General features: G+C 34.9%; 2 long non-coding RNA genes across 2 annotated transcripts; one reads left to right on the forward strand and one right to left on the reverse strand.

The window, feature by feature from the left end:
* Positions 1-4,177: 4,177 nt before the first annotated feature.
* On the reverse strand, positions 4,178-4,627 carry LOC142232946 (uncharacterized). The gene is made up of 2 exons (XR_012721259.1): positions 4,448-4,627; positions 4,178-4,380 (listed from the first exon to the last, which is right to left on the reverse strand). It is a non-coding gene; the product is annotated as an uncharacterized LOC142232946 (long non-coding RNA).
* Positions 4,628-5,569: 942 nt separating this feature from the next.
* Positions 5,570-5,961, forward strand: LOC142236843 (uncharacterized). Its single transcript, XR_012722227.1, has 2 exons — positions 5,570-5,663; positions 5,731-5,961. It is a non-coding gene; the product is annotated as an uncharacterized LOC142236843 (long non-coding RNA).
* Positions 5,962-8,486: the final 2,525 nt, after the last annotated feature.

Raw genomic sequence — 8,486 nt, forward strand, 5'->3', positions numbered from 1 at the left:
ATAAGATTTAGAAACAACATTTAAGAATAAGGCTATTATGTAATACTATTGTAATAATTAATATCTATATACTTATTTATGACATTTTTGTTTTTTTACGCAATCTTTCTGGAAATGGGGACCCTTAAAATTTTTGAAAGATTTCCGATGTCCGCTTACAGTACTTCACCCTACAGTCGTCCGTCTTGACAGCATCTGAAATAAAAGATTAAATTACTCAATAAGTATAAAAACTATAAGTAATGTAACAAATATTACCAAAGGTAGCACTATCCAATGCTTTAAATTCCTTAAAAGGTCTTTCGTCATTGATGGCATTGTAATTGTGGGCCAGTATTACTGTCGTTGAAAACATATGTTACGGCCGAAGTTCTGTTAAAAGCCACCGGCATGATATTTTATTATACCCACCTATTGAATCGATCATACATTATAAGAAACTCAATTTTCATTTACATAGAACGTACTTACTTAATCTTCCAAGTTTCGCAAGAACATAATCGATTGTTTGGTAATTGATTTGAATTTTTTACCACTGGGTATCCTGCTGCATAACTTTAACACCCATGCTGTAAGTTTAATTTTTCACAATTTCACAAATTTAAAAACACAAAACAAGGAACGCGTCTGTACTTCACAAAATCAAAACTGAACGAACGAATGGCGTGAATTGGCGTCCGCAAAATTATTATGCACTTTTATTATCGTTTATTAACATATGCAAAGACAATTAATGAAAATATTTTCTGACATAAATATTTTCTGTCATAATATGAAATAACCACTTGACTTCCAAAGGCATTACAAATGCATTCTAATTATAAATGAATAGGGATGTAAACAATTTTAAAGCTCTCTTTTAAACGAGAACACAAGACAACTCTCTTGCTACATCATTTTAACACCCATGCTATACAACTTCTATAAAGAAGGCAAAGAGAATGTCTGGGTGTATAAAATGAAAAAGTAAATGAAACGCAATGCTTAATGACAGGTCTGATTTTAGAATGCCTACGATGAATGTAAAATCAGTACACATGCATGTCTTATAAACACAACTCCTTCCAATTTAAGGCATTAAACATGCCTGAATTTGTAAGGTCCTTCTCGATTCCGCCGCTGGGAAACAAAACAATTAATATGAAATTGCGACAACCAATGCAAAGTTGATCCAACATACTACCATGTAGTTACAATTGCCAAATGTTAGTTGTGCTGACAGATATCATTGATAGTTGATGGAACCACCTGCTTTCGGTTGGCAAATAATACGGTTGAGGCAACGAATTTGTTTTCTGGGTGAACATAATTATTTTATTAATGCAAAAAAATATGTTAAATTTTATGTGATAGTCGTGTAAATGTTATATTTGTAAGAATTTATAAATGTTTAATCAAATCAATAAACATCTAAACAATCGTGTTTTACTTGACCACTATGATTCTTTTACAACTATTGACCTTTTTCTGATTGGCGTCGTTCTTATTTTATTAAAAAATGCACCCAATAATTGCACTTATGCGATACTTTTTTGTAGTAACTTGGCGTGGTACAACTTCTCAATAGTGACGGCGCTTTTCCGACGAGTTTTGGATGTCGTATATGATTGTTTTCGACGTGGTGGGGATTCCCACAAGCGCCGTCAAATTCAAAAAATGTTGGCAGGGTATAGACCTGGTGTCTCAGGCCACCTTTTGATTCCACCAGCTGTTGGAATACGACCACATTATCTGGCTACTCAGTTCTTAGGTGAGCCAGAGAAAGGAACGCCGCACAGGGGGGCAAAATCGCAAAAAATGGAGATTAATTAAACTACTTATCCGATTTAAAAAATTATTCCACTATTATAATGCTACGTTATCACTGAGTGACATAGGCTACACATCTTTGGGAAAAGTGGGCGGTGCCACTCCCACTATTAAAAATATCTCTAGCGGCCATCATTAGCGTAGCTAGACAATTTTCCTAGGGGGGGCTATAGCCCCCCTAGCTAAAACTTTATAGACTGAACTTATAGGTTCAACTAATGTTTTATTTCATAAAATTGAATAAAAAAATAGACATCAATATAACTCGACAATCAATTTATAATAAAGCAACTAAAAGTACCCTACGGGAAATTGGTGCAAATTTCCACTGACGGACCTATCACAGAACTGTAACCTGTGCTCCAGTTAGTTGCAATTTTCACATTTAGTGAAATAAAATTATCAGAATAACCTTTTGTTCGACATATTTCAAAAGTTTATTTTTTCATTTCGGGTTCGATTATTTAGGAGCCCAAATTGAAAGAGATTTCTAAGAGTTTGTCCGAGACTGGTTCCTGAGGACCTGTTTATGGGTTGCTCCTGCTAAATTGTCCCAGAACGTGTCCTTTGGGATGAGTCCATGACGCGTCCTAAAATGTAAGTTTACTCCGTCAATGACAAACCCATGTTAAAGTGGACGGTCCCTTCCATACGTTTTGACCAGAACTGGGACTGGTCCATACACACCAGGGACTAGTCCTGTACCAGTTCTGTGGTTGATCCATTTCCCGAAGGGTAGTTCCACACTTTTCCCAGCAAAAAATTGGGAGTTGTTCTAAAGGCACAACTTTAAAAGCACTTCCAAAAATGTCCTCACAAAGAAGTTAACTATTTTAACTACACAGGAAGTTTTTTTACTTTATTTTTTTTATATTTTTATGCGTAATTTTTTGTTTTCTTTTTTCAAATAGTTTAAAAAAAGAGTAAGAATAAATAAAATGGTACAAATATTTTGCCACAAAAATGCTAAATCCATTATAGAAAAATCTACAATATTTGAAAATATTCGAGGGAAAACGTTTCAAACAAGCGTTAGAATGCATTAAACATCATAAAAAAGTATAAAAATTATTTACTTGGGAAAATATTACAAAATTTTTAATTCACATTCAAAACACTGAATTCGGTTCACACCTTAAGAAGTGATGCAAATTCATTGCAACGGCGGTTGAAACGGTGGACATTCGTTCTATGACAAGTTCATATTACATTCATTGCTTCTCCGCCAATTTTGTACCACTTCCAGACCCAAAAAGAACATTTTCACTTCTTTTTTGGCGACGCTTTTTTGCAGCATTATTAAGATATTAATTTATGAAAGGATAGTTTTTATATCAATTACTATTTTTTATTCAACTAAATCATAAGTTCAACCACAGCTTTATTTCATAAATATTAGACTTCTACCACAACCCAAGTAATTCGATTGAGCATGAAAGGCTTTAGTGGAACTTTGTGCGTTGTACGAGTATATACTTGTTTAATTTTTATAAAAATGTAAAATCGTAAATAGGTTTTCAAATTCTGGGGGGGGCTAAAATTTTTCTGGGGGGGTCTAAGCCCCCTCCCCAGAGGCCTTCCTACGCTATGGCGGCCATAGTAATGGACCGACTGTCATGAAACTTTCCCAATGTTGTACTGTTAATCTGGTAATAATCCTTGGCTATACATGTTCTGCTAATAGACCGTGGCTATACTTGGAACGGATATATCTCATGAACTATCAGGGGTATGAATATGAGATTTGGTATATATGTTGATCGTACAGTATGAGTTACATCCAAGGTGAAATAAGGCGGTGCCACGCCCCCTTTTAAAAAATGTTCGCCCCCTTTTAAAAAATGTTCTGGTCGAATTTTTTGGTGGGTATTAAGTTCGAGTTTAGCCGCTAAAAACGTCATTTTTTCACGATTACTTTTCTTTAATCATCCATTTTAAGGAATACAAACTTTGTGAAAATTTGCTTTGGGCTTTTCCCCATCAAGTTATAATAAAATTTGCAACAAATATGGATAATTTCATGCATTTTTCTTACTGATTTAGTTTTCACTTTTAGCGGCTAAACTCGAACTTAATACTCACCTTTACCATTGTAACACACAGTTGCTAACGACCCTGCCAACATTTTTTGAATTTGGGGGCGCTTCTGAGAATCCCCAGTACGTCGAAAACAATCATATACGATATCAAAAACTCGTCGGAAAAGCGCCGTCACTATTGAGAAGTTGTACCACGCCAAGTTACTACAAACAGGTTTCGCATGAGTGCAATTATTAGGTGCCTTTATAGATCAATTTAGAACGACGCCAATAAGAGACCCTCTAAACAATCAGAAAAAGCACATTTTAAGATAGTGGTAAAAGAATCATTGTGGTCGAGTAAAACACGTTTGTTTAGATATTTATTAATTTGAGTAATCATTTACAAATTCTTAAAAATATAACATTTATACCACTATCACATCACATTTAACATAATTTTTTGCATTAATGATGATGTAGAGTTACTAGTAGCGAGTTACATGTTGCAGCGTCTATCAGCCAGTGTTTTTATTCGATGGAGGCAGCGTGTCTGTAAAATATTTGAATAACAATCACTTTATTCCATTTGGAAAATCAAAAATTGTTCACCAATATACCTTTCACAATTTTAAGCGTAAAATCTATGTTTTCAGAACATTATTTTCGTTTTTATTTAAATAAAATATAACAAGCTGGTTGCGCTTGGCGTTTCACAAAAAATAAAATGGCTTTTGTAAAAGTAGTGATGGCAAAATACATGTATGAAGTACATTTTGTACTTTATGATATGCTGCCCCCATCACAGTACGATGGTTGTAGTGACATTTACGAGTCTGTGGTAGCGATGAAGATGAAATGGAACTTTGAAATGCTGGCAGGGGATATTTAAAAATAACAGTTATAACAAAGAAAACGAAGAAAAAGCAAAGAAAAGACAAAAACTCGTGTTTTTTGCTTGAGTGACTATTTTCACAGTTAATTTAATAAAAAAAATTTCGCGCAAAAACGCGCAACATTTTATTACTTAATATGAAAGCCTAGGAATTGTAGTTTATTAAAACATTAATATTCTAACGCCAAGTGACCCCATTCATGTTTAAATATCCAAGAATATTTTGAAACTAGCCAAAATTTAGACACATTTTAAAATATTTTTTCAAAATATTTATACACATTTTTTGTTTACACAATTTTTGTAGAACAACGCTAAAATACCAGAGGTTGAAGATTCCATAGTGAAAATATTACTTTTGGTTTGCGAAATACTATATATTAGGCTCCGAAATATACCGAATTTCAAAAAACACTACTTTGCGCGAATAGCTCAAAAATTTTTTAACTTTAACATAATGCAGCTTAACAAGTAAACAACATATGACATTGAAATTTTCAGTAGTGATGTAGAATTTTATATACGACCGACCCCCACTTGGAGATACAGGTGATAACTGTCACGGTGTGGGGTCATTGTCAATGACTCCGTGAGATACGGACACATGCCACTGACCACGACCGACCCCCACTTGGCGATGCAGGTGAGACTGTCACGGTGGGGGAGGCTGGCTAAACATCCCTGCCAGCATTTCAAAGTTCCATTTCATCCTCATCGCTACCACAGACTCGTAAATGTCACCACAACCATCGCGAACTGTGATGGGGGAAGCATATCAAAAAGTACAAAATGTACATGAAAGTATTTTGCCATCACTACTGTTAGAAGAGCCATTTTATTTTTTGTGAAACGCCAAGCGCAACCAGCTTGTTATATTTTATTTAAATAAAGACGAAAATAAAGTTCTGAAAACATAGATATTACGCTTAAAATTGTGAAAGGTATATGGTGAACAATTTTCGACTTTCCAAATAGAATAAAGTGATCGTTTTTCAAATATTTTTCCAGGCACGCTGTCTCCATCGAAAATAAACTGGCTGATAGACGCTGCAATATTTAACTTGCTACTTAAAACTCAACATCATTCTTTTATTAATGCAAAAAATTATGTTAAATGTGATGAGATAAACCGAAAAATGTTATATTTATAAGAAATTATAAATGTTTAATCAAATCAATAAACATCTACACAATCGTGTTTTACTTGACCACAATGATTCTTCTACAATTACCTTAAAATGCACTTTTTCTGATAGTTTGCAGGGGTTCTTATTGGCGTCCTTCGAAATTGATCTAAATAGGCACCTAATAATTGCACTGATGAGAAACTTTTTCGTAGTAACTTGGCGTGGTACAACTTCTCAATAGTGACGGCGCTTTTCCGACGAGTTTTTGATGTCGTATATGATTGTTTTCGACGTAGTGGGGATTCTCAGAAGCGCCCCCAAATTCAAAAAATGTTGGCAGGGATATATCTCCCTCCCTCCCGATTCGGTTTATCAGGCCGGATATGAATGTCTTTCGCTACACACACTTATTTTACAGTAGAGTTGGGAGTTCCTTTTTCAATTTCGTTCCCCATGTCAATGCCGCGCATTTTCTTCTCAAAGTTTGATACAATAAGTCTTTATAATCTGATTGTTCAACGCACAAAAAGGAGCGAAATAGCTGAATATAGCGAAAATGGTTTTCATAGAGCGTAAATCTGGGTATTAAGTTCGAGTTAAGGCAGATATTACGTACGAGTTTTGCCGCTAAAGGTGGTTATTAAGTTCGAGTTTAGTCGCTAAAATCAAAAATCACTAAAGTGAAAACTAAATCAGAAAAAATGCCATAAAATTATGCATATTTGTTTGCAGATTTCAGTATAACATGATGGGGAATATCCCAAAGAAAATTTTCACAAACTTTGTATTCCTTAAAATGGATTATTAAAGAAAAGTAATCGTGAAAAATGACGATTTTAGCGGCTAAACTCGAACTTAATACCCACCTTAAAGGTTTTTAAAATTATACCTATTTGATGCACATTTTATTATAATTTGATGGGGAATAGCCCAAAGCAATTTTTCACAAAGTTTATATTGTTTAAAATGGTGTATTAAAGAAAATTAATCATGAAAAATGGTTGTTGTTGTAACAGTTTATTGTGATTTCATCCATTTTTATGTTATACGCTTTGGTACTTCAGCTTGTGGCCAGATCGAGGAACTCTGCGACTAAGGTGGGGTGCGTCCAGAGTGACCTGGCGGTAAGTCGGGTTGGTTTAGCTGGGCAAGAGAAAAGATGACGCGTTTCGTGTGGCCCTTGATTGCAAATTGGACATACGTCAGCTACGCTGCTATCAATCACTGATAAATAGGAATTGAGGCGGCTGCACTTGCCTGATCTTAACTGGGCTAAAACTACCCTAGTCTGCCGTGGGAGGTCTCTTTCCTCCGGTGCTATGGGCGGTGGACGGACTCCGAGAACAGGATTAACCTTGTAGCTTCTCACCGCTTCAGCTACAGTATCCTCATGAATCCTGTTCAAACCTGCCTGGTACGCTGCTTAATCTAGAGGTTCTCTTTTGTAGCGCTGGATCTCGCGCTCTAGATTATGTATATCAACCCTTACGTTCCTGGGTGGTGGTTGTGCATCCATGAGATGGTGGTTTGGATGATTACTGCGATAACAACCCAGGAGATACTGCTTTGACAACATGTAGTTGTGTCTTCGCACAGGGATGATCTTTGTCTCCACATAAAGGTGATCCAGGGGTGTGCTGCGGAGACACCCAGTCGCAGTTTTAAGGGCAGCGTTCTGACAGGTTTGTATGTTATTCCACTGCGTATCACTAGTCTGCGGTGTCCACACTGGCGCTGCATAGTTTAAAATGGTGATTTTAGCGGCTGAACTCGAACCTTAACCACCTTAAAATCGTCATTTTTTCACGATTACTTTTCTTTGCTAATCCATTTTAAAGAATAAAAATTTTATAAAAGGTTTTCCCCATCAAGTTATATTAAAATTTGCCAAAGACTATTGATTTTATACTTTTTTAAGTGTTTTTTTATTTTAGCGGCTAAACTCGAACTTAGTACTCACCATTAGCCGCTAATATCGAAATCAAATCTGTAAAAATAGAACGAAATTATAACTTTTACGGCAAGTTTTATTATAACTGGAAGCATATTTTAGTTCACTCGTAATAATGAATCCAATCCTTAAATCAAAACTTAATGCTTCATAACAGTCATCTGCGCAATGCATGTAATTTAAATTGTTTTTTTCTTTTTTTGTTTTACAATTTTGTTAATGCTGTAGTTTTGCTGTTAGTAAGGTATCAATGTATGGTCCAAGAGCGCTTAATTCATTAAATAAATCTTTGAATTCAAATTTGAAAATAAAATCGATATCGGATACCATCCAGTGTTGGGCAAAATTTATTCTAAATAACGAATAAATTCCATTTAGTTTTTATTTGGAATAACAAATAATTTTTTTATTCGTTTATTTGTGATCTTTTTATTTGTTATTCGAAAGTTTCAAATAAAATTTCAAATAATACACGTATGTGAACAAAAATTTTTCTCATTACCTCCTTCGCTTGAGAACGTTTAAGGCGTTTATAGCTCTGGTACTCTTCAAACGCATCCTTACCATGTCGCCTCTTAAGGTGAGATATGAAGTTTGATGTTGAATTTTTCTCTCCTTTTATCTTAACAAAATCAGGCTCACATTTCACGCACACAGCACTGATATTCTTTACTCCGTCTTCTAAA

The sequence above is a fragment of the Haematobia irritans genome, chromosome 4 (genome assembly GCF_050003625.1).
Source record: "Haematobia irritans isolate KBUSLIRL chromosome 4, ASM5000362v1, whole genome shotgun sequence".
Classification (NCBI taxonomy): domain Eukaryota; kingdom Metazoa; phylum Arthropoda; class Insecta; order Diptera; family Muscidae; genus Haematobia; species Haematobia irritans.